This window comes from Ambystoma mexicanum, chromosome 12 (genome assembly GCF_040938575.1).
Source record: "Ambystoma mexicanum isolate Mex_15411 chromosome 12, UKY_AmexF1_1, whole genome shotgun sequence".
Lineage (NCBI taxonomy): Eukaryota > Metazoa > Chordata > Amphibia > Caudata > Ambystomatidae > Ambystoma > Ambystoma mexicanum.
This window is the reverse complement of record NC_090936.1, coordinates 1,191,892,362-1,191,920,111: the sequence shown is the minus strand read 5'-3', so window position 1 is coordinate 1,191,920,111 and position 27,750 is coordinate 1,191,892,362. Positions and strand designations below refer to the sequence as shown.

General features: G+C 44.3%; 1 protein-coding gene across 3 annotated transcripts in view; it reads right to left on the bottom strand.

Moving 5' to 3' along the window:
- The window catches only part of TAFA2 (TAFA chemokine like family member 2), a 1,145,470-nt gene that overhangs the window by 658,242 nt on the left and 459,478 nt on the right, over positions 1-27,750 (bottom strand). The window contains exon 3 of one of the 3 annotated variants that reach the window (XR_011281920.1): positions 17,431-17,580. The exons of the other annotated variants lie outside the window; for them this stretch is intronic. The gene's annotated coding sequence lies outside the window, so the exon portion shown is untranslated. The remainder of the gene's footprint in view (positions 1-17,430; positions 17,581-27,750) is intronic. 3 annotated transcript variants of the gene reach the window in all.

Below are 27,750 nucleotides of genomic sequence, written 5' to 3'. Positions count from 1 at the left end.
TGTTAAGTGTATGGATCTGCTAAAAGACACGTGTGTAAAGAAGGTGTCAGAATAGCGGGATGCCAACACATGTGACATATGCATAAAAAATGCATAAATTGGGAAGGTTTATATGCATATTTCAAAACATAAATGTCAAGTGTGGCACTGCGGGTTGTCAATTGGTGTGGCACAGGCAAGTTCTATTTGCACATACATTGTCAATTGGCGTGGTAGTAGCCGTACTAGGCGCAAGCAATGGTTGTCAAAAAGTGGCATTGTACAAATATATTTGCATTTACATACAGAGGCAAATCTACTGATCACTGCACAGTTTAAGCCACATGGTAATAAAGCAGTACTTGAGCATCAGTGATGTGTCTGATCAGTCTAAAATGATTAACATGGCCGGTCATGCCGGAAAACATTGCATTTATACGGTTGCAGCCTGGCTGCATGTACATACAGTCACAGTTTAAGCCATAGTTCTGTCAAGCCAGGGTGTATGAGGCATTTTTGATTTATCTAGGAGCACTGAAAATACTTGAAGCCAAGAAACTTAATGCCCCGACATAGCGGACCATCCCCCTGTGTTAGTCACACTCTTGGAGATGGCAAGCCGGTGCTGGTGGGTAGAAACATGGCGCAAGTGTCATGTAGATAGGTCATGGGGACCTCCCTGATCACAAGAGGATAGCAGAATTAAGGGTGACTCTGGTGGATAGGAGTTCTCTCAAAAATGTTTCCTTTCTACGGTCATGTTTAAGCCATTGCGTACTGAGTCGAGTTTATGCACCCACTTTTGTTCCAGTTTAGTGAGGGCCAAATTGATGTTTCCTCCGCGTCGTTGTGGCTGTAATTGTTGTAGCACCGTCCAGGAAAGTGAGTGTGTCCTTTCTTGTTGAAGTGTTTGACTAGAGGTTTGTCTTGTACTTGGTTCTTTATACAGGACCTATGTTCATTGATCCTCTGTTTCACGGGTCTGATGGTCTTGCTGATGCAAACCATGTCGCACAGGCACTTTATGGCATAGACAACATATCTACTCTCGCAGTTGGTGTGGTTGTTCATCTTCCAAATGAAATCTTTGTGAGTGAAGGTTTTGCTGTTAGTGGTGTAACGACACGCGCCACATCGTCCGCAGCTGAAATGTCCTACTACTGGAGGAAGGTTCCACAGGGTTACTGGTCACTGCCTCATCTGTGCACCACCTCTCACACCATTTGCAACCATGGACCTCGCACAGCTCTGCACAGCTGCATTTTCCCGCTTGTGGCTTTGTGTACCACAGCGCTAGACCAGTGTCAACAATCTCGATGTCAATATCCCCGCTTCCCTCTTCAACCTCTCTCACCTGTTGAATCAGAGTCCTCTTCAATAGATCTGAGAGTTCGATGCGCTCTGTAGTCCTTTTCTTTTTTTCTTTGTTGCGGACATCTCCCACGAGAAGAAGCCACAGTGAGAACGATAGAAACGCCCTGACCGTGACCCCCTCCCGAGAGAGACCGGAAAGGGGAAAAAAAACCAAGTGTAGGCAAAAACCCCAGGAAATCACAACGGCAGGTGGAAATCGTGATGGAGGATGTAGCAGTTGAACTCAGCGAACTCAGCAATACTCAGTAATAGAAAGCGAGGAAGGAATAACAGGAAACAGGAAGTGTAGGAAATGCAATAACTCCCACAACAAATAAATCGGAAAAACTGCAAGTAAATAGGATGGTTAATAAACCAAAGAATAAGAAGGAAAATAGAGAGAGAATGATCCCGGAAACGGAACCTGAAAGGACGAGGAGGAGTAGAGAGAGGAAAGCTCAGCGGAGCCAGAATACAGCGTACAGCAAACCATGGCAGCAAAAGAAAGCACAGCTGACCGTAAGGGTTGCAACGCACAGAAGGAAGATAGGGTGTGGCTTAAATAACGCCACGTTCGCTTAAACGGAGAAAGACTAGACCGTTAAGTGGACGTGACGTGAAAGAAGTGACAGGAATTGGGAAGTGCGTAATCGGAAACGGGGCCACAGACGCCAGGTAGGAATGCGTCGCATGACAGTATACCCCCTTCCAAGACACAGACCTCCCGGTTTACCAGGATGTAATCGATGAAACTTTCTTAGAAGCATTGGGGCATGGATATGTGAACGAGGTTCCCAAGAGTCCTCCGTCTGAGAAAAACCCTTCCAATGGACCAGGTATTCCAGGCGCCCTTTGCGATACCTAGAATCCAACAACTGGGAAACCTCGTATTCAGATGACTCAGGGGGGTGAAAAGAAATAGGTAAAGATCGAGCCTTGTGAGACTGATCCGCACTCTTAAGAAGTGAAGCATGAAACACCGGGTGGATCCGTCTCAATGCATGTGGTAATTTTAGACGGAATGCCACTGGATTGATTTTCTCAGTGATAGGATAAGGTCCAATGAACCGAGGGGAGAGTTTAGATGGACGAGACCATCTTGGGAGGTATTTAGTGGATAACCACACTTTAGAGCCCACTTTCCAATCAGGAACCACCTGCCGGTGTCGATCTGCCTGTTTCTTATAGACTTGTAAACTGTCATTCAGGTTTACCTTTGCTTTTTCTTAAGTATCTTTTAACCTGGACAATGTTTCAGCAACCACCGGAAGGGTAGGTTGAAAGGTCGAGAGAGGAATAATGGCTCGAGGATGAAAACCATATGAACAGTAGAAAGGAGATATCCCACCTTGCTGAATGGCAGGCATTGTTATAGGCGAATTCTGCCGTTGGCAAAAGTTCCACCCAGTTGTCTTGTTCCAGGTTCGTGTAACTGCGTAAGTATTGTTCCAAGGTGGCATTCAAACGTTCCGTCTGGCCATTCGTGTGGGGATGAAATCCAGACGATAAAGCATGCTGAATGTTAAGAGCAGCACAAAGCGATTTCCAGAATTTAGAGACATATTGACTCCCCCGGTCAGATATTATTTTGTCTAGGAGACCATGGAGTCTAAAAATGTCTTTTATGAAAACCAATGCCATGCTGTCAGCAGTTGGGAGACCTGGGAGCGGAGAAAAATGGGCCATCTTGGTGAGAGAATCGATAGTCACCATTATACATGTGTGTCCCTGTGAGGGTGGTAAGTCCACAATGAAATCTGTGGATATATGACTCCACGGGCGATCAGGAATGGTGTCTTGTTGCAACAATCCAAGGGGCCTCGTAGTACTGTTTTTGCTCTGACAACAGATTTTGCAGGTCCTGACATACCGTTTAACATCCTCAGGCAAACCCTGCCAATAGAAGGCTCTTCTTATCAAGTCTAAGGTACTGGCTTGCACTCTATGGCCTGCTGTTTTGTGATCATGGCACCAAGACAAGATGTGATGGTAGCCACTGTTCGATTCCTTGGGAACAGTTTTTCAGGGTAGGAAGGGGCTGTCTGGGAGGCAAGTGTCTTTCTGGATAGAGCATCAGCCAAGGTATTCTGACTTCTGGGGATGTAAGTAATCTGGAAATCGTATTGTGAAATGAAATGTGCCCATCTTGGTTGTCTGGAGTTTATGCAATCCATTGACTGTAACACCTGTAAATTTTTGTGATCAGTTTGAATTGTGAAGGGGTGGCAACTCCCTTGTAGAAGATGTCTCCAAACTTCGCAAGCCTTTTTCATGGCTAAGAGTTCTCTTTCAATGACAGAATAATTCCGTTGGCTTGTTGTAAGAGTTTTTGACAAATAGGCTATTGGATGTTCTGTATTGTCGTGTTCCTGTAATAAAACCACTCCTATGGCTGCAGCTGAAGCATCAGTCTCAAGGATAAAAGGTTTCCTTTGATCTGGCTGACGTAGGATGGGAGCACTACAGAAACTTTTCTTCAAGAGTTGAAAACTGTCTTCAGCCTGAGTGTCCCAGAAAAAAGGCGTGGCTGACTTCTTAAGTAAACTGGTGATGGGTAGAACGATGTTCGAGAAACCTGGTATAAATCGCCTGTAAGAATTTGCCAAGCCCAGAAATCGCTGTATTTCCTTAACAGATGAAGGAGCTGGTCATTGTAGAATGGCATCAACCTTCTTTTGGTCCATTTGAATTCCTTGAAATGAAAGAATAAATCCCAAGTAGGGTACAGAAGAAACTCTAAATACACACTTTTCCCTTTTGACTAATAGTTTATGCCTTTTGAGTCGCTCCAGTACTTCTTTGAGATGTATTAGATGTTCTGGCATGGTCTGAGAGAAAGCCAGTATGTCGTCAAGGTAAATGACAACAGACACAAATAACAAATCTGAGAAGATACGGGCGATAAACCTTTGAAAAATCACGAGAGCATTCACTAGTCCGAAGGGCATCACGTAATATTCATATAGGCCAAATGGTGTTCTGAGCGCAGTTTTCCATTCATCTCCGGGACGTACTCTGAGTAAATGATAAGCATTACGCAGATCCAACTTTGAGAAAACCGTTGCTCCTTGTACGGATTCCAAGATGTCTGGGATCAGCGGCATGGGGTATCTGTCCTTGAGAGTTACTTTGTTAAGTCCCCTATAATCAATGCATGGTCTGAGGTCTTTGGAATCCCGTTTGGGGATAAAGAACAAAGGAGCACCTGCCGGGGACTTTGAAGGTCTAATGAGACCATTACACAGGTTATCGTCCAAGTATTTCCGTAGAACTTCCTTTTCAGTTTTTGATAACGCAAACATCCTGCCAAAGGGTATGAGAGCGTTGGGAGCCAGGTCAATGGCGCAGTCCTCAGGTCTGTGAGGAGGTAACGACATGGGAGCAGCTTCTGCAAATACTGATTGGTAATCCTCCAAAACTTTGTCAAGAGAGTGTACTCCAATAGTCGTGTGAAGAGTGGTGGGATGGATCTTAACCTTCTGATAAGGTGTGTCCTTGAAACAATGTGCTTGACAAAAATTAGAATTGAAATGCAAACTATTGGATTTCCAGTCGATGTTGGGATTATGTTGACGTAACCAGGAGATCCCTAAGATCAGAGGAAAATGAGCTGCCCTGATAATGTCAAATGTGATGACTTCTGAATGCTGAAAAATGGTGAGAGGCAGAGGTTCAGTTGTTTGTACAATGAGTCCAGAACTCAATGGTGTACCGTCTACCCCCTCAACCTTTTGGCCGTGTCTGCGATCAACTCGCTTTGCTCCAACTTTGTCCACCCAGAGTGTATCAGCAAAATTTCCTGCCGCACCACAATCTAAAAGTGCCAGAGTCTCCAGTTGATTGCCATGAATGGTAACTTTTACTGTTAAAACCATAAGCCGTGAATCTTCTGAGGGATCTGAAGAATCAATTGACATAGTCACATAGGAACTGGACGATTGCCCTCGATAATCCGTCCCTTTTAGGTACAAGGGTTTGCGTTTTCCGCTTGTTTATGAGGCAATTCTGTAAAATTATGTACTGAATGACGATCCGAAGCACAATAAGCACATAGGCCAAGTTCCCTTCTCCTTTTCCTTTCTTCAGAGGTCAGGGACCGACGAGTAGCTCCGATTTGCATGGATTCGTCACTAGGTTTGAGTGAAGCTGAAGCAGGTGAGGAGGTTCTTGTAAAAGAGGGGCGTGTCCTGCGTATCTCCTGCTGCCTTTCTTGCATCCTGAATTCCATTTGAAGCGCGGCAGTCATCAGATCCGGTAATGAGGCAGGACAAGGAAAATGAGCCAAGTCGTCTTTAAGTTCCTCTCTGAGGCCTTGGCGAAATAATTTAAATTGAGATTGCTCCGACCAACCAGTCTCCAATGCCAGTCTTTTGAAAGAGGAAATGTAAGACAGCACATTGGCTTGGCCCTGGCGAATGTCTAGTAGGTCTTCCCCTGCTGCCATAGATACTTCTGGTCTCTCGAATGTGCGTTTTACTAGATCCACAAAGGTATCGAAATTTTGGAGAATTGGGTCGGTTCCTGTGACTAGAGGGGTAGCCCAAGCAAGAGCATTCCCTGTCATGTTTGATATTAGAAACCCGACTTTGGCATGGTCTGAAGCATAGGTGCGGGTTCTAAATGAAAAATACACCCTGCAAGCATCAAGGAATTCTTTTAGGGTCTTAGGAGACCCATCGAACTTCCCAGAGGACAATGACATAGGAGGTAAATCTGTTGTGGGTGGTTCGCATGCCGACACCATTTGTTTCAAAAGGTTATTTTCAGCTTTCATGTTTTGCATTTCGAGAGAAAGATTTTGCACCGCAGCTATTAACTCTTGCACTTGCTCAGGAGTAGCCATTCTTGATGTTTGGTGTCGTTGCAAACTGTCAACAATCTCGATGTCAATATCCCCGCTTCCCTCTTCAACCTCCTCACCTGTTGAATCAGAGTCCTCTTCAATAGATCTGAGAGTTCGATGCGCTCTGTAGTGCTTTTCTTTTTTTCTTTGTTGCGGATATCTCCCACGAGAAGAAGCCACAGTGAGAACGATAGAAACGCCCTGACCGTGACCCCCTCTCGGGAGAGACCGGAAAGGGGAAAAAAGCCAAGTGTAGGCAAAAACCCCAGGAAATCACAACGGCAGGTCGGAATCCTGATGGAGGATGTAGCAGTTGAACTCAACGGAACTCAGCAATACTCAGTAATAGAAAGCGAGGAAGGAATAACAGGAAACAGGAAGTGTAGGAAATGCAATAACTCCCACATCAAATAAATCGGAAAAACTGCAAGTAAATAGGATGGTTAATAAACCAAAGAATAAGAAGGAAAATAGAGAGAGAAAGGTCCCGGAAACGGAACCTGAAAGGACGAGGAGGAGTAGAGAGAGGAAAGCTCAGCGGAGCCAGAATACAGCGTACAGCAAACCGCGGCAGCAAAAGAAAGCACAGCTGACCGGAAGGGTTGCAACGCACAGAAGGAAGATAGGGTGTGGCTTAAATACTGAAACGTTCGCTTAAACGGAGAAAGACTAGACCGTTCAGTGGACGTGACGTGAAAGACATGACAGGAATTAGGAAGTGCGCAATCGGAAACGGGGCCACAGACGGCAGGTAGGAATGCATCGCATGACAACCAGACCTGGTTTCACACCACCCTGAGGAGCTAATTCACTTGACTTGCCAACTTGGACACCTCCATGGCTCATACCTAAGCAATTTTCCGCTTCTCACGTAGCCATACCACAAATATCCACTCACTCTACGGGCTTCCACTGATTACCACCACAGATAATGGGGGTAACAGACCCCAGATGGGATTCTTTTACTACCACAGAATCCACAACAAATAGACCACCATCACCCAATTGGATCACGCTTCATGATCCACCCTTGTTTCCTCTCAGATATGGGACCCACTCTGGCCCTTTCCAGCTTGCGGGACCTTGAGAGACGTCGGACTTCAGGAAACTACGGTCCACTCTAAGTGCATTTCGCACCAGCAATCCAGCAACTCCTTGAGGATTGTCCACAGCATCCTACTGCTATTGAAGCAGCAGGTAAGCTGTATACTGATACACCACGTGATGTATCATCACGGCACCACTCAGCCTTTATTAAGTATTTTCGTGAATTAGTCAACTACCTCCCTAGATCCTCACAGCCTCTTCTAATCCACAGATTCTACGGACCACACCGCAATTGGTGTCTATCCTGATGAAGGCCAGCATACAGACAGGCTCCAATCAAGCCCAACTTGGCCGAAACACACATGTGTCGATCCCCCATGACACAACTGTACCATCCCCCTCTGGTGTATGTTTTGTAAAAACTGTTGTGTACACCTTGTGTGAACCACGCCTGAGACCACTTTCAGTCTCAGGCGCACCCTCTTTGAATTGTAGGTCCTTCCTACCTCATTTTTTGTGAATGTGCCTCCATGTGGAGTTTTGACCTCAACATTTCTGAGGTTGACACTTACCTGTGTTACCACTGTTTACAATCACTCTTGTGCGTTTATCTCAAACTTTCGTGCTTATTGAAAGTACTGTAAAGTAACTATCAAGTCACCAAGAATGTTCTGTGTCATTTTGAAATAAATACAAACATTCAGAATCACACAACCGCTTGTAGGATCTTCCATCCTGATTATTTTTCATATGTATACATGTACCCACCTGGGTAAATCAGGACTCTGCCAGGTGCCCTATTTTTCTATTTGACTTAGCACAACCCATGGTTGTAGGGCTATCAAAATTGCAGGAGTAGACACTAGAACTTTTCTACTCCAAGACTAACAAACATGGATAAGGTAAACATTGTGTCCTATACGGACGAATATTTTCAAAAACTAATGGGCACTACATCTGCCTTAGGATCAGAAGGCGGACCTATCGCGCAAGGCGCGAACAAAGATGAACTGGATACTATTCTCCAGAAGAGAGAAAAAATGTATACGTACAGAAATGCATGGAACTTCCATGCTTGAATACCTCAAGGCCGGGATTATTCCAGTAGGGTTACAAGTGAAAAAACATTCCCCGGGTGTTCACTGATAACCCTAAATTCAAGACAAATTTTAGCGGCGTCAGCAATAAATGTAGCCGTGATTGGATTATTCTTATTGTAGACACTGCTCAGGAAGAGTGTAAGAAACAAGGAGAAGATCTGGCCACATTGGAAATATAATTTGTGGAGGACAAAACCGTCAACGATGCTGAGAAGAAACTAGAAAAACTGGAGGAGGAGGTGACGAAATTCAACCAACTCACTGTAGAATGTAAGGTACAGAAATTCAGAAAGGATCTCACGAACTACGCTGAGGAGAAACCATAGCCTTACTTGAAGGACACATATTACAGCGATCTACAACAGCAACAAAAAACTAATTACAATAGACGCAACCGTGTTGTCAATTTTTCTGGCAGTTCAGGATCCTCTAGCGGCAGTGCACCCAGTTTGCCAGGCAGCAGCAGGAATACCGGACCACCAACACAACACCCTTTTTTTCAGAGAGGGGGCCAACGGGGCCGACCGAAGAGACGGCCACAACAAACGGGCCAATACATGAGGACACGCCAATGGTACTCGAATCAGCCCTAGCATCCATTCCAATTTTCAATTTATCCTCCAGAGTGTTAGTCAAAGCGGAACATACCCTACTTGAAAGAGGGTTATCATTCGTCCCAGCCACTAAGACTGATCCCTTTAAGACAGAGGCTGAACTGAGAAAATTCTTTCGCACCTTGAGACTCAAATATTTTTTTGAGGTATATCTACCAGAGAAACAGGACTCTGAAAATATTACCTTCCAAGGACCAGAGACACCGCTAGACAACATGACATGCTTCAAACCCAAGTGTACCTTTACTCCTCCCCCGCACACCATCCCGGGTGAGTTTGACACCTTTGAAAAAATAGTCATGAAGACCATCACCAACGGCTTGACACAATAAAACTTTTACGAAGACAATTTGAACAGAGAAAAAAGACAGTCCCTGAGGGATCTTAACCAAGACACTACCATAACCATCAAACCAGCCGACAAGGGCGGAGGTATCGTAGTCATGAACACCGAAGACTACAACCAAGAGGGCCAGCGCCTCCTGGATGACACCACATCATACAAGAAACTGAACAGGGACCCCATGCAGCGTCTACAAGATGAAATCAACAACCTGACCAAACATGCCAAAGAAGAAGGATGGATCTGCCAGGATGAACAGGCTTTTTTGAACAAAACACACCCCAGGATCCCAACCTTCTATATTCTGCCTAAAATACATAAACATGCCACCAAACCACCAGGCAGACCAATTGTCTCTGCATGTGACGCCCTACTTGAACCCCTCTCATTGTACACAGACTTTTTTATGAAACCTTTTGTCGGGAAAATGGCATCCTACATCAAGGATAGCACAGAAACCATCAGAGTTTGGACACAGTCCATCTGACCACCGACTCGATCCTGGTCACCATGAACGTCGAGCCTTTGTACACCTCCATCCCACAGCTGGAAGGACTACAAGCACTGGCTACCTGCCTGGAAAAAAGAGCAGACACGACCACCATACCCACCAACTTCCTCCTGGAGTGCATCCGCATAGCCATGGGAGAAAACTTTTTTTTGTTTGGACAACAGATATATCAGCAGATTAAAGGCGTCAGTATGGGTGCAACTTTCGCACCAGACGTGGCCAACCTCTACATGGCCCAATATGAGGAGGATAACATCTACCACAACAACAACCCGCACAGATCGCACGTCAAGATCTGGCATCGCTACATCGACGACGTCCATTTGATCTGGGAAGGCAGCAAAGAATCACTACTGGAATTTCACCTCTGGCTCAACGCACAAAACACCCAGATCAAGTTTACCATTGATTGGGATTACCAAGCCATCAATTTCCTTGATTTGCACATTTACCGATCCGGAGCACTATTGAAAACTGAACTTTTTAGAAACCGACCGATAGAAACAGTTTGCTGCATTTCTCAAGCTTCCATCCACAAGGGTTGAAGGGTGTCTATTATTACTAATAGAAACAGACGTCAGGCTTGCCTGGATTGGAATCTGTAACCTGCGCATCGCACGCAGATGTCAGCAGCGAGTGCTTACCTTGTTGGGTTGTCTTTTGTGTGCCACGGAGATAGGAAACACTTTCCACCCCCTCCATATCCATCAGTGTGTATCTTTCTTTATACAGAAACTCACCTTGCACCGTCACTGGTACTCAACGGAAGCACATCTCCAAACAGCATGTTCACCAAAGGAAGGTAATCAATTTTAGTTCTGTCTATAAGGTGGCGCTTTAGCGCCACCTATAAGCCAACACAATGCTCAGGAGATGGCGTGTGAGGAGGGGCACAATGCTTGTAGGGGTTCTGTAAAATTGGGAGATGTGAGCTAGTAGGAAGGGCAGGCCACTGCACTCAAAAGGCCCTCAGAGAATATTGTTACTTTCCTGCTGCCCTCTACGAGGTTTCAATGGGACTGGCTCGCAAGGTCCCGTATGTTGCGGTAAGAAGGAAGGTAGGAACCCTGTATGCATTGGCGCTGGATCTGTGAGTATATAAACACATCTGTTCAATTTCAAAAATGAAAGGTCAAGACACGTTGCCTGTGTGTCAAGTCTTGATTTAATTGGTGCATCGTTGCTAGTGGCAGCTGGGCACGTGTAGTGCTGATCACAAGAGAAAAGCCAACACGTGCTTGGACCATAAGTCTTTATCAGGGCGGATTCTAAATTTGAAGGTTGGTCCTTGACGAGGGAAGCTGGATAGCCACTGACGGGTCCGGGCGGCTGTAAACAGCCGATGCACCGCAGTGGTGATCTTTCGATTCATAGGTGTTGTTTTCATTCATTTAATTTCATTTTATTAACAGTATAAATGCACTTTTCACCAAAAGTGCTGAAATATTTTTTCAAAAAAGGGGTCCAATCACATGATGGAGCAGCATCAGTTATAGCAGAAGAGGGGAGAAACTGACAGTGTTAGTTGGTAAGGAAGGGAGGATAGCTCAGTGGCAACGTGCTCACCAAAATAGAACGACATAAGGAAGACCGATAGGTAGGAGCCAGACCATGGGCACATTTGAAAACAATTGAAAGGAAATGATTAAGGAGGTGTGATTCGAAAAAGAAGCAATGAAATGGAGAGTAAGGAGGATGTAATGGGAGAACGAGAAGGTAAGGATAATAGACAGAGCGAAGAGGAAGATCTGAGGCAGGAAGAACAAGCAAGAGAGATTAACAGTAGTCAATGCCAGAGAAAACCAGAGAGAAGAGAAGAAGTTTAGTAACATGAAATGAAAGGTAAGGGCGCGCACACTCACCATCACGTCACTAATCTCCTGCTGGCCCCCTGTTCCCCCAAAATTCCTCCTTCTTCTTCGCCTGGTCTAATTGGCCCGCAATACCGCTGCCGCCGCCGCCTCACTTCCCTTCATGCCGCGTTCTACTATGCTCCACCTCCCACTAGTCCTTCTTCAATGTCACTGGCTACCAACTCTCAACACTCTCCTGGATATCCGGCCTACCATGATACTGCAAACTTAGGACCTGATTCACAGAAGCGTTCCATAAGGGCGCAGTCCCATAGGAACGCGCAGGGGAGTTGCTATGTCTGGAAAAGACCCGGGGCTAAGCTGATGTCGGAACTGTTGGGACTGGGGGCTAGCTAGTCTTTTGGCTGTAGCTCCTGAGATTCTATCCAGGGCTACAACCAAAAGATCAGGGGCTATAGCCCCCTTAGCCCCCCCCTAGCAACGCCCCTGGGAACGCGCTCTGTGAATCAAGCCCTTAGGATCCAGAGACTACAATGATCCGCAGTGCTGATCCCCGGGAATCAAACAGATATAACCGCCAGGTCATTATCAGGTGCTAATGCACCTACCTCGGGTTTTATTGCTTAAATCAAACCGAGAACTTTGTAACGCCAGGAGCTTGGACAGCACTTGATTGCAAACCAAGAACTGCAAAAAAAACAGAAGACCAGGAAACAAGCCTTCTGCAAATACACGTCGAGAACATGCAATAACCAACGGCCTTGTTCCTGAGGCTTTAACATGCATGTTAATAGTTGTAATGCAGTGTTGCAGCTGTGGGTATATTTTGTTTTCAGCAGCAGGTGTCCTGAACAGAAACAAACCATTATTTGAAACTTTTGCAGTACAAATATCCTTGAAATTGACTTGGGAAACTAGTCAGAGAGTTGTGTGATATCCCAACCTATGAACATCTAAGCGTTCTACACATGTGTCTGCGCCCAGAGCCACACAACCCCTGAAGTCGCCCCTGCCTGCGTTCACTCGGCTGGTTGCTCCACATGGCTTCAGTTTTAATTCCTAACTTCTGTTAGAAACACAGCCTGGAGGGGTCGCCCCCTCACTCCTAATGCAGGTCCATCATAGGGCGCGACTCGTGCGCGCTTTTCTACGCGGCCTTGCAGGGCCTCCCTGGCGCATTATCCTTTAAAACACTGCGCGTTCCAATTATCTGGTCACATGCAGGCAAGTGTCAAACCGACCCCCATTAAGGAGTGCATTAAATGCGCTGTGTTTTCCTTCTCTGTAGACCACCAGCGCTGATCCCATCACGGAAGCCGGCCTCATTAGAAGGAGCGGGGCATGCCCGGGCACGTGCACGTGGTGTGCGGTGACACAACTGCATTCTGCACCGCCCAAGATGGCCTCATTACCACAACTCTGCAGGGGATTGCCTGATAGGCCGCCAAACGCACTAAGCCATGACGGCTCTATGCTTCGCAAGACAGTATTCCATGGTTATAGGGTTGTTACTTGGTGGAGGGGGGCAGAGGGGGTGGGGAGCGGGAGAAATGGGGCGGAGGAGATGCATCTTGAAACCCCCATGTAAATGAATAAGGGGTGTTGATGGAGCAAGGCCGACGAAAAAATGGCAACCAAAAATACAATGACCAAGTAAAATGGTGGTAAACACCTATTACGCCTGGGGATATCCTGAGGATAGTTAAGAGGAATATTTTGCACTAGGACGAGGGAAGTGTAGAGGAGCAGACAAGTATGTCACTGATAGGCTCCGCCCCCCCACCTCCGTCATTCTGTTTGAATGACAGGAAGACATTGTGCATGACACCAGGTATCATCCCAATACTGCATTGAGTGTATGAGAGACGTTGAGCTCTCAGGCAACCGTATCGAATGTACCTTCATACTGAGGTGATAGCAGGAGATTTGCAGACACCACTGAATATCAGGGAGTCGGAAAGAAGATCTGACAGGTGCAAAGTGATGTCATAGAGAGAAGATACAATGACGCAGCGAAACAATATAAGAACACTCAGAGGAAGAAGATGTAACTGAAGGAACAAGAGTAAATATGGGTACAAGCAAGAAGAAACCATATATACAAAGAAGATAAGTTACCAGATGAGCAGTGGATGTATATATGCAGAAAGGCAGGTTAGATAAACCGTATGGAAACTTGCTGCAGTAGAAGACATAACACAGGTGAAGCAGCCATGTTGGAAAGATGGACGCTGGCTCTCAATGATAGTAAACAAAGAGCTCGAAGGAGAGAGATCAGGGCTGCAGAGCTGACAGAGGCTGGAAATACAAATTCATGCATGAACAAAGAATGGCTGCTGGCCAGAGATCAAGGATGCCACGGCGAGAAGCTACTGAAGACTATAAGGGGAGTTAACGAAGATAAGCAACGTACGCAGGACATATTTCTCTTAGATTAAGTAAATGAGCAAATATTTTCAAGTATGGATAGTAAAAGATGCAGAAAAGCCTATGTGAGGTAACGCGACCACGCCTCCAGAGGCCAAGAGGAGGAATGACATCCAACTTAATTGAATTAAATAGCACTAAATAAAAGGTCAAAATGGACAAAATCGTGGTCTCCTCACACGTGATTCAGAACTTGAAAACAAGGTCTATTCATTAAGCTCCAGACTAAGATAGTGATGTACCTACACTCCCTTAAGAGTCCCAGAGAAGGGAAGAGCTTGCCAGGTCAACTACAGAGAAGAGGCCTTAGCTGAAGGCTTGGCTGATGCAAGATGGCAGACTAATTGGGAAAGTGGGTAGTAGTCTGACATCGTTCTCTGCACCTGGGTTTAATTCTGCTTACTGCTGCTAGTGACCAAGTGTCCAAGGTTGGGAGAGGATGCCAACCTATCATGAGGGCTTATGCAACGATGACCATACAATGTTGCATGAGCCAATCGGCTCCTGTTATACTGTTATAATCTGTATTATACCTAGTTAGAAGGAGGTTCTAGGCTTGCCTACCAGAGAGGATCAGCCAATAAAGTAACTAACACTTAAGAGTAGATATTTTCCCATAACCAATTCCCAGGTCCAATAGGTTTTATGATTTGCTGCGTAGGATGACATCATAGCTGATGCATTTTGAGGTATAAAGCCTTAGGGTAACCAATCTGCAGTGTGAGTGTGTGGGCTACACACTGTTGTGGGCCAGATTGCCCTACTTTATTGAATTGATAATTAAGTAGTGCATTGCTGTATTCTTTGAGTCTCTCTGGTTATTTGGGTCCAAGATTATTTGTTATGGTAATTCCATTCTGGCAATAGATATTTCCATAAAGTTTTAGTGCACAGAGGCTTGTTTGTTGGATTGGAAAAAAGTGGATTTTTTGCAGCAAAAAGTAAAAAAATGTTTTAAGACATACGTTTATTGTGCAGAGTTGCCAGCAAAAATCAGGACAATTGGGTGTTTTGCTTTCACCCAGTTTGTTGGTAAAATAGCTCATGGCTGCCAAATAGATCACAGGCTCAAACCCCAGCAGGAACACATCTCCAAGGAGTGAACCCACAATCTAAATATTTTACTCGGAAACCCCAAAGTGGAACCAAAATCATGCACAAATTAAAGTGGGGTCCCGATCACTTTTCTGAAAAGTCAATTTGAGCAGTTCATTTAATCTTTCATGCAGTTGATAAGTGTGAAGTTTTACAAAAAATAGACTTGTATTCATAATTCATGTGAAAGAAAGTCATATACCACAATTTCAAATGTACAGTCACGGTGAAACAAAAATATACACAATACATCTCTAGTAGGCCTACAAGAACCCCCAACTCCAACTGCTTGGTAACCCCTAGATTTAAACTTGCTAAAATTGGCAGCAGCAGTTTCCCCGTACTAGCTGCTAAAGGGTGGAATGCCCTGCCACACAATCTGAGAACAGACCAACCTTCTTTCTCACACTTTAGGTCGAATCTTATTAAACACCTCAATGACAAAAATATGTAATGTACTGCGAGACACTTGTGTTACGCTGCTTCATCTGAATGTATATATGTATTATTAGAGATAGACCACAAATGTAAATAATTATAGTAACACTGTATATAGCCGATTGCCTCGCTGTATAGCAATTCCTCAATCTCCTGATCAGATCTGCCTCCTGCTAAGTCTGTACATACCTATCCCTCTAACACTGTAAATTTGTAACATTGTAATTCTATGTAACACTGTAATTCTATGTAACATTGTAAGCTTTGCATATTCTCCTCACTGCACCCGGTTACCCCTGGGTCTGGCACGCATTAGAAATAAATAAACAAACAAACAAACAAACATGATATGATATGATAGGTTATTAATAACGCGCTTAATACCCAGAGTTTTCTAAGCGCGGACCCGGGAATCGAACCTGTGCTGCTCCTTGTCATCTTGTGTTGAGCTATCCTCCCGAGATGTTAGAGATGTCTCATGTCCTGTACATTTAGTATCCAACCTGAAGAACCCCCACCCTCCAATAAAGACACAAAACACCCATTGGCGTTAGGGTCCGCTTATGGGAAGCAGTAACAATATATAAGTTGCTAACATGTGCCCACAAATTCTCAACCTGCCTGTCTCAAACATGAAGATGCAGGCTACATGTTAATGTACATCTGACACATCATAGTATCTCATGTGTCATGTTATCTAAAAACAGCCAGATTGTGCACTCAATTCACAGCAATCCAGATATATAACATTGATGGTTTTGAATCTATCACTGAAGTGACAATTCAAGTTTCGGCTATGTGGGCAAATTTCGTTTCTCTACCCAGCCTTCTTCAGGGCATACTATATTTCATTGGAGGTGGTATATGTCACGCCCCTTAGGAAGCGCTGGTCGCTATGGTGCCGCTGGACCAGAAAGTACACAGCGTCCATCTTTTCACTCAAGATGGCGACTACAGCGTTTAGTTGCAGTCTAGCTGTTGTGTATCCGCATGGCAACCTGACTCCTCCCTCTCAGCCGAACGCCGCATATCAGTCCCGTTTGTCAACAAGCAGGCGCGTTGCTACTCCAGCATTTCAACGCTACACAACTTCAGACCTAGGCGGTGTCTATCTGTCCTTACATTACTATTGTATTTATTGACCTTCTCTTCTGTTTCTCTTACTAGCTATGCTTCTCCTCATGCAATAGGATAGAAACCGCTGTACTGTCTCCAGCAGATCGAACGTTATCTCTTTCAAGGGACTCTTCCGGGGTTTCTCGGATATCCAAACCAGAACTTCCCTCGGTTACTCCCGAGGTACAGGAACCAGGTAGGGTAAATCTGTTTTCCATCTGTTCGGAGAGATTAGTTCTAAATTTATTTTCTTCCCTTCTCAAGCTAAAACCTCACTTCCGTAAAACAGTGATATACTTAGCTGAACCAAAGTTCAGCAGGCAATCCGATTCCTCTAAAAGGTATTTCTTTTGGCCGAGACCCACTTACCTCTGCTTCCAGTATCTCTGCCCATATTCAACCCCCTTCTTTCTGTTTAGTGAATCCTCCCGAAAGGTGATTCTCCGGTCTTTGGCATAACCATTGCCCAGCCGCTACAGGTGCTAGCTTCATCCTACTTCCCTCTTGTATTGAATTCTCTGTTGAAGTGAATTACCCATTACCTTTGCCTAACGTGTCTCTTTCATTTTCTGACATTAGACTACACGATACTCCCTACCTTGAGGTGCCCATCAGAGGGCTGACGAGGGAGCAGAAGCGCAGGGTTTTCTTACCACTCGAGGGCTTCCCTGGGAGCTCTCTTCTTTCCCTGGGCTTTTGCCACTGGAAGGATGGGAGAGCCCAGTGGGATTTATTTCAGCTACTTCCTACCTGGTATTCAGTTTCAAGTAGATTCAAGAGGCCTTCTTTGCGGGTGAGTCACTCTAAGGTTTCGTTCCTTGTCATCACCACTGAAGTTTATTGTTCACCTTCATAATTTTACAGTTGTACAACAGTCTGTAAACGAGTCCAAAGAGGTGTCTGTAAAGATGTAATACATACAATTCAATGCCATAGTTGAGAAACTTTGACATAACATTCCAACAATAAAGAACGGGGTTCAGAAATATTACAAAGTTAAAAACCACAACTCTACGTTTGAATGCCAAGACGAAATTTCCCCCTACGATATTAGCGTAATTAAAGAGTGGAATAAGGTGGACTCTCCATTTCGCTCACCAACTCGCCGTGCAAGACAAGTCTGAAGGGAGAGCGACCAGATGATGCTGGCCCTCCTCAAGTTACAATAGTCCTTGTTTGATCAAATCAAAAACTTAAAGTTTGAAATTTCAAGAGACAAAACAAGTCAACCTGTCTCTATCTTTTCCCGTATGCACATATTCCCAGCCTCTCAATTCCTGGCCCATTGGATATAGTCCTCGAGCAGACCATATAGGAAGACAAGGTTAAAAGGAATTACATGGAGTTCTGTTTTAGTGAACCTAGGTACATACCCTGTGCAGCAATCATCTACACTATCTGTATCTGAACAGAAATGTACATTTCGTTTAATTCCTGTCAGCTCACCTGGCGCTTAGTTATGTTTTCTCAAAAGGTCCCAGAATGCTCTTGTGGGAGAAGCCGAAGTTGGATCCTAAATGTGGGACTCATGTCTTAAAAGTCACCCTCTATTGAAACAACGGTTGTTAGTCCACAGCCATTTTAGGACTAACTAATTATATGACGTAGGCCTATTCTGATGAAATTGCATGTCCGGGATGAAAATGCTGAGCTGTTAAAGCTGCAACAATATACAGACCAAAAAACGTGGCCATGTTGGTAATAATGTGTGCAATTACAGACAGAGTTGGATGCCCAGCGTGGAGATGATAGAGTGTTAATACTCCAAAGGTACCAAAACACTGGCATGTTATTGTATTACAATGAACATGTTTTGCCTACAAAAGTCAAGGCGTACCTTGAATAGAGAGTCCTGTTAACAGACTCTAAATTGGTATATTAAAACAAATATACTGTGGTGTGGTGTGCAACTATGTTGGTGTCTCCATTGATCTGACTAATGTTGCTTCAATGAAACATAAATAGCACTGGTGGCTAAACTCTGCTGTAGTTTGAAAGACTTGATCTAGAGACCCACCACTGGAGCTTGAACATAAATACACAGGTTACTTCACACTCTAACAGCTTGAGGAGTTTGATCTAAACTCCACTTACTAGTACTGACCACTCTATTTCTTCATTGAGGCCTGTCACATGGGTTTTAAGAAGATGTATCCATTTTTGCTCCAATCAATACAAACAATTTGAAGTAGAAAAATTAGGTTGGTCTGGTTTTATCACATCGATAATCATCCATTTCAGGTCCCGGGTCAGAATGGTTGTGTGTTACATAATACTGGACCAGAGGAGCTGTGCCTGTTTGGTTCTGAATTCTGGATCTGTGCTCGTAAATTTGACTGGCCACTTTCCTTGTGGTCATTCCTATATAAACCTTAAAGCATGGACAGATTATCATATGTATGGCATTCCTATTATTGCAATTAGTGTCATTATTCAATGTCCAATGTGTGTCATTCTGGACAAACACAGCACTCTTAATCGTGAATTCACACACACTGCAATTTCCACATGGAAAGAGCCCTACAACTAGGCTACGCAGTAGATTCCAGTGGTCCATAATAGTATTCGGTTTAGTGTTCTGTTCCACAAACCGTGAATGTACAATGCCATCATCTATGTTTTTTGTCTCTTTTTAGTGAAAACAGTGGATATTCGGTCGCACATCCAGTGCTTCTCACCAAACTCCAATGCTTCTTAACTCATTTCTTTATCTGTGTTGTGTTTTCAGAAAAAGTAGCAACGCATGCTAATCTATTCTCCTACGCCTTCTTTGGCTTGGGGGTTAGAATTGCCTCTCTGTTTGTAAAGTATGCTCTCTTCACTGAACGCGTGAGAAGTTTGTGTGGATGGTCCCTATCTGAGAACCTCTCAATTAGTGCATTTGCTTTCATCTCATAGTTCTCTTTAAAAGAACAGTTGTGCTTGATGCGAAGAAATTGACTATAGGGCAAATTCTCCCTCGAGATCATCAAATCAAGGTTACAAAGGCATGTAAATCGTAAGTTGGTATTGCATGTTTTTAGCCATACTAAAAACTCTTGTAACGGAGCTATCATATCATTCCAGATAAAGCAAATATCGTCGATGTAGTGTTTCCAACATCGAATCTTGTCCAGATGTGGGTTATTAGCTAAAATGAACCTATCTTCAAAGTCTGCCATAACAATGTTGACGGGCTAGGTGCAAACAAAACAATGTGGCGACCGGGCGGATCGCTATTGCTTTTAGGGATTTTTAATAGGGCATAAATCGCCGAATTTCTCTCATCCGTTGTTGTGGGAAAACCTGCATCGACCGCCGTAGTACAAAGTTCTTGAATTTTCCACAGCAAGATCTCTGTTGTGTCTTGAGCGATTTTCATATAGTGATCTGTGTTGCCTAAAAGGGTTCAGACCATCTGGACAGAATGTGGCGTGTCCATAGTGACGACCCCCCCCCCGCAAAACTACGCACTTGACAGCTGAATGAAAGATTAAATAAGCCTCTGAAATCGATTATACAGAAAAGTGATAGGTACCTCTCTTTGATTTGAATTCCAGCAAGGACAGCTCATGTTATTGTCTTTCCGAGGTCGATAAATTGAACTCCATTACATAGAGAAATAGTAATACCTGTGAGTTTTAGTACTAAAAAATGGCACAGAGTAAAGAACGATATAATAGTAAAATAATGTCTCTTGCATCTGACATGATGAAACTGAGTGGGGGATGAGCCTCAAACGTGATATATTTCTGCCTGTTTGGTTCTCCCAGCATTCGTTCAGTATTGCATACATGAGAACATTTTCCATTTGTGAGACACTAGTCCAGTCCTGGTTTTAACTTTGCATTCTGGGACTTGTAGTTGTGGGTTTATAATGGAGAAGTCCAGGACTACACTCGGGACTGGACTGTCAGCTCCCAAAATTGAATGGACAATGTTGGCATGTTTGGTATTGTGACGATCTCCTCCAAAATGCAATGTCTCTATCCCTTTCAGATGGGCTTCCCATGGTGTCCGCAGGATTGGTACCACCAGGAATTAGTAGCAACGCATCATCCATCCCTAGCTGCGCGATGTTGGCGTGGTCCTGAGTGGCAAACTCTCCAGCCTACACTGGTTCTGTCACGTTATGTTGAGCAAGTCAGAAAGATGTTGCGCGACTCGCGCTGCAGACCCGTTGAGAGCGTGGGGCAGGTGGCGTGTCAGTGATGCACATGTGCACATTAGGAGCCCTCACATTTGGAGAAAAAGAAATGTGAAATGTGCCCCCCCGCCACCCCTCAAATACCACAGGATTCCGAAAATACGGGCAAAAGGTGCCTTTTACTCCTCAAGAATACACACTGGGCGCCATTTTGGATATCTGACCCCAGCACAGCTGGCCTTGGGACACACTCAAGTTTCACGTGGGACCTTAGGAGAGCACTAAAGGATCCCTGGGGCCAGGTGAACATTTGCACCTGTGCTAACAATCTCTAAGAAAGGCTACAAATGTAGCGAATGCTTAAATAACAGAATGGAGAACACAGGTTTTGTTACAACCCAAATTGCCTTAAAAACCTTCGCACTACGGCAAAAAGAAACCAGACTGTTTACAGCGCTGTGTTTTCTGCATTACATAAAACAGGTATTGGCTATGCTTCTTTTTAGGTTCTGCAGAAAGCATAGTAAATACGACAGCCTGCTTAATTTTTGGCGGAGGGTTACAGATTTGGTGTAAATCTCTTTGCTCCATTTTGAATTATCAGAGCAGCTAAATTGGTGCTAAATTCGTTTGCTCCATTTTTTCGTGCACAGACACTCGAATTCTGTAAGATTAGATGCTGCGTAGGTTCATTTCGAACCGGCGTATTTGCAGACAGAATCCTCACTTCTCTTCTGGCGTTATATTGTCATTTTTCTGATTGAAATGTAGAGATTAATACCCCTATGGGTATGTCCTGTAATTTTGTTGTCTTATGTGTATATGTGCGCACTGATGCCCTTGGGTTCCGGCGTGATATAAATCAGTACGTACATAAATAAATAAATAAATGTTTTGAGCTGGTTCCCTTTTATGTTTGAAGAGCTACCGGAGGAAAGGCACAGAGATATGCGCAGGGAACATTTACTCTCTAGTGCATTCAGTGCACACTCTGCTCTGCGGGTCCTTTGGTGCTACTGGTTTCCTGGATTGGCTGCATAATCAGTGCCCACGCACAGACTGAGGTAGGGACAAGATGTACAGTCCCCTGATACACAGCGTACAGAAGCTGAATTATGTTTCTAAATTCTGTACCGCAGTAAAGGCGGGCCACTAGACGTCCACTTCTGGCGGCGGTCTGTGATCGTGCCCTTATGCGCCCCTTTTATCGTGCTGTCGTGTGATGGTCGCCCATCGCAGAGCGGGCAGGTGCGCTCGGCTACCTCAGGTTCTTGGCTATTTCCTGAATCATCGCCATCTTAAACCAAACCTGCATGAGATTCATTAAAAATAAAATAATTTGATAACACGCCTAATACCGTACCTACGTTCTTGAGCGTGGATCAGGGATTCGAACCTCTGTTGCTCTGCGTGGTCTTGTTTTCAAGACCAGCGCCTTGCCCTTGTGCTATCCTCCGTTCACCGTTCACTGTTTCATTGTACTTTTAATTGCATCCTCAGTGCACTTCTATAGTTTACAGAAAACTGGGACTGGGGAGCCTGTGGGGTTTTGGGTGAGCCACCTGCTCCGTGACGTGATATCTGTCGGTGGTGAACGGAGGAACCGAGCACCACCTGCCATTCATTGAAGGGAACACAAATCCTGCCTTAAGTCACTAGACTGCGAGGAACGGCATAGGATCTCTCACCTAAACCACAAAAGCAATCCCCTAATACCAAGCAATCAGTCAATTAATAGTTTATGTCAGAATCATATTCCATAAAAGATCGCATCACAACAAAGAACGATAGGATACATTATTTTATTTATTTGCATTTATCAAGCGTGCTTGCAGCCTATGAGGCATCGAGGCGCTGTCACAGAGGATAAGCTGACTTAAGGTTCCAGGCGGGTGCCCAATGGACTCATGGTTACACAGTAGCGAGCACATATGCCGGAGATTGCTAAAACCGATTCCTAATAGATATTCTGTTTAGACAAAGAGTCTAGTTTTGATAGCCTTACGAAAGGCTAGGTGTGATTCAATCAGTCTTGGGTGAGGTGGCAGTGCGTTCCAGTGCGTGGCTGCTTGGGTGGGGAAGCTGGAGCCTCCAGCGCGCACCTTTCGTGTAATAGGCGTGACAATTGTGTTGGCAGAGCATGATTTTAGGGGTCTGGTGGCCGTGTGCCTGGTGATTCTGTTGGTCAGGTAGGGAGGGGCAAGATTGTGGAGGCATTTGTGGGTGAGGGCAAGAGTTTTGAAGACAATTCTTTCTTTGACAGGGAGCCTGTGGGCTTGCCTTCTGATTTCGGCGATGTGGTCTCTTCTTGCGGTACCTGTATTATCTTAACAGCAGGTTGCATAAAAATAATTCAAAAAGAGGTCAAATGCACATCAATTAATGAGCAGTGGTACAATGAGTGCATTCATGATCACTAAGACTTGTCAGAAATGTCAGTCTTCTGCTCCATGCCCTAAGAAGCCTGTTACTGCGGACACACAAAGTTCCCAGAGTGCTGACTTGCACAGATCCAGAGCGTCGATTAAAGTACAGATGTTAAAGTGCTTAAATAATGGTGTCAGTCGAGTCCTTCGGAGATCTTCTAAAAAGGGACAGCAGGATAAGAAATGGTTGACATCCTCAATAGAAGACTGGCACAGATGGCGAAGCTTGATGTTTGTCTCTTTCCACTTGGGTGCAAAATTCATGAAATGGAGAATTCCTGAGTGGAATTTAAATTCCTCTACGTCTTGTCTGTAAGCCAGTTAAGATAATGCTTGTAGTCCAACTGAGATTTTGAACTGAGATTTCATGTAAGCTAAGATATATTCATTTTCCCCATCAGTGCCCAATCACAGTAAGCCTTCTTTACAGACTTTAATCATTATAGGTATTTGTATAACGTGCTTAATACTGAAGAGGTTTTCTACGTTGCCTTGCTTCCAAGACGAGCACGTTGCCACTGAGCTATACCCTCGCTATACTAGATTGCAAACATGAATACCTATGTCTTTCTCCCAGAAGTCATGGCCAGTAGCAGAGACAGTCAACTACTGGTGTTGATCCTGTATTCACATCCAGCTTTCTCTTTAAAAGACTAGCCATGCTATTTTCTGGCAGGTTCTGTCTCATGGTTCGCCACTTTCTGTGCTCCTTCCCACATCGCACTTCCACTGTGGTTGACGCAAGCACAGAGCACAGTCACTCTTTCTGGAAGCAGATGTAATTCCAATACTAGCCTTGTCCCTCATTTTGAGTCAAGTTGATGGCTATCCCAGTCCAAGATGCTACATCACCTTGATTACGAGTATACATTTCAATCTACGATATTATGTTCGGAGACACAGTTTGCCTCTACTTAGCAATCTCCAAACAAGTCCCCTTCCATCAAAGGACAAGTTCCTGCTTATTATTCTTGGCAAATGATCCAACATGTGCATAGAAACAATTGATCATAAGAGATTAGACCAGACAGGGTTTCAAGAATAAACAGTGGCTACATAGAATGCAACCTCAACATCCAACACTTTAACTAATTGCATTTTAAAGCATTTGATGATGGGTAGCTGCACATAGCTGTTAGACTTTCATAGGGCCAAAGAATCATTGGGCATCGCCAAGCATATCCGTCGTGTCTTTTTATGGTCCTTGCCGCAGTGATTAGAAATAGATTCCAAAAAGTTAGAGCATTACGCTAAAAACGAATGGGTCACAGTTATGTGAATTTCCGAACTTTGTTCCTCAAGGCATGGTTTCTTTGTCTAAAATAGACACTTTAAGAGAGAACAAATTGTAACTTTTCTCACTGACATCAATTGGCATGGACTTAATGAGGATGATGAGGACTTAATGAGGATGTAGAATGGCACAAGATCTGAAACTAATATCTACAGTGTTTCAACCATTGGGGCACATGTCCATCTACAAAGCAGTCACGAGTAGCACACCAGCGTACCTGGCGGCTAAGTTCTACATATCTGGTGGCACTCGCTCCTCATGCAGCAAATGCCCCCACAATTCTCCAATGTCGCAATTCTCTCAAAACAGGGCTCTTTCTAATTCCAATGGGTGTACATACTGACGCTGCTTTTTAAACAATAAAATAATAACAATGTACAGGTAGGGCTCATTGGGCACAGTAGGTAAAGATTTTAATCTATACTATGGACGCAGCAAGTGCTTGTAACTGGGCTGGCTTACTTCAAATAATAGGTAGATCATAAAAACATTCTTTTTAATACTGATGGTGTTTTTTGTTTATCGGAAATGGGGAGGAAGACCTCCAGCTCTTCCACTGAAGGTCCCTTCAAGATGGCTGCTGAGGCATCATGCTTATCTAAGATTCAGATTTTGGAGCACTGTGTGCTTTCAAATGCCACACTTGTGTGAGATATTTTTAACTTCGACTAAACCTGGTCAGGTTCCGTCTGTCCAGCGTTCATGGGACATAACAAGTAGAATTGTTAATTTAGTTAGTGGTTCTAGCAATGTTTCCCCCGGGCATAGATATTCCAGCAGCCCCTCGACCATGTTTATAGACCTAGGAGCTCGCCCCATAAATGGTTCCAACCTCAGTGATTCCCTCCACCTATTTACTTTTAGGAGGAAAACCTGATGTTCACTCAAGAAAAAGAAGGGGGAGTGATTCTGAACTATTTGTTACGGCATCTCCAGTGGAGAGTCAGAGAAAGGAAAAACAACAGAAGTAGTTCTCGTGGGACACTGTGGGGGATGTACGGGGAGCCTAACAGAAGAAGGAGCAAGCGCATTGCAATGGAATAGACAGGTGTCTTTTTTAGAAAGTTGGCCAGCCCGAAGAGTCAAGAAGAAAGAGTCTGGAGAAAAATAACTGAGACCAAGAAGATTCAGTGATCAATATATCTAGTGCCGAATTATCAAAATTCAAACGACAGTACTGCAAAAAGGTCTATCATTTATTCCGCAACATACTTGTACCTTACTGCAAGAACAAATAGACTTTTTCAAACTAATGAGGAAACTAAAACTAAGGGTCTCATTACGAGGTAGGTGGTAAGGGATTACCGGCACCGGTAAGGACACTGGTGCCTGTAATCCCTTACCACCCTATTCCGAGGTTCCTTAGCGGGTCCCTTCCTTAACGCCTGGTTTTACCAGGCGTTATGGAAGGGACCCGTTAAGGGACTACAGAGCTAATAACGGTACCGCAAATTGCGGTACCGTTGTTAGCTCCATCCCCATTCCCATTGAGCCCTATGGGGGCTCGAATGGGAATGGGGAATGGTTCCCGGAATGGGGATTTACCGGGTCCTCCAAGGTTGGAATGGCCCCGTAAGTCCCTATTTCGGGAACCCGGACCCGGAATGCGGTAAGGGGGTAGCCATGGTGCTAATAGCACCATGGCTACCTCCTACCTCGTAATGAGGCCCAAAGTCTTTCTAATGACGCTGCTGAAATTGGTATTGACTAATAATCTCTTTATATTTCATGATAGGCACTTTGTACAGATTTCAGGGACGAGTATGGTGACGTAATGTCACCCAGCTATGCCAATACCTACATGCTGTATCTAGAGATCGAATTTATACTAAAATGAGAGAGATGGCAGCAACACCTGAGGCTCTATACTAGGTACATAGATGATGTGTATGGGAGTGGAGAGTGCAATTGAGGAGCTGTTGGAATCTTTTGGAATTATGGATAACATGCATTCCAACATCAAATTAATTACGCAATGGAGCTTTACTGAGGTCCAAATTTTGGATGTGGAGGTATATACAGAGGACAATATGTTGAAAACAAGGATCTTTACAAAAACACATGTGAACAGTTTACTTTGAGCTACAAGTTTTCATCCAAAAGGCACATTGGAAAGTGTACCTATCAGTCAAATCATGAGGTGTCGATGAAACATCACGCCAGCTGAAGAATGCAAAGTGCAAGCTGATAAAGATGAGGAGAAATTTGTGCAAAGGAGATATGATCTGGAATTGATCAATAAGACAGCAAAAAAGGTAGAGAAGATACAGAGAGGATCTCCATTGAGATCCAAAATCATTCAAGGAAAATCCATCACTGGTCTATGGGATTCACGGGTGTGGATGATTGTGCAAGCAAAACATGCATAGATGTATGTGGTATTGACATTTTCTTGCTGACATTTCCTGACGAAAAGGCTAAATGTTTGTAGTTTTATGGATTGTTTTCATGGTTTGAATTTTAATAATACAAAACGGTCTGTTTGGGGGAATGTTTGTTATTTGCTCTAAAATTAAAATTCCCCCAATTCTCTGCAAGACATCAATTTAACACAGTCCTACTGTTTGGTCTTTGGTTACTGTGAAGGCACCAGAGATCTTCCTCTTTTGGCCGCGATGCGCTTCATGGGCCCCCCCCCACGTGAGATTATACTCAAGTGTCTGTTTCAGTTCATAGAAGTTCAGGCCAAACCACAGAGTTATGAGGACCAGTGAAGAAGACTTCCCACAGGTGTGAGGTGGATTTAGGGAGACTCGCGAGAACTGAATTTCCATTGTGAATCTGCCAGATGATGAGATTTTGAACCAAGGCATGATAATAAGATGAACCAGTGAAGAACACTTCCTACAGGTGTGAGGTGGATTTGGGGATACTCGCGAGAACTGAATTTCTTATTTGAATCTGTCAGATGACGAGAGCTTGACCCAAAACATGAAAATAAGAAGAACCAGTGAAGAACACTTCCCACAGGTGTGAGGTGAATTGGGGTAGACTCCCGAGAACAGATTTCCATTGTGAATCTGCCAGATGACGATAGCTTGAACCAAGTCATGAAAATAAGATGAACTATTGAAGAACACTTCTCAAGGGTGTGAGGTGGATTGGGGGAGACCCCGGAGAACCAAATATCTATTGTGAATCTACCAAATGACGAGAGCATGACCCAAGGCATGAAACTAAGTTGAAAGAATTAATGATTTAATAGTTTTTGAAGGCCAGGGTTC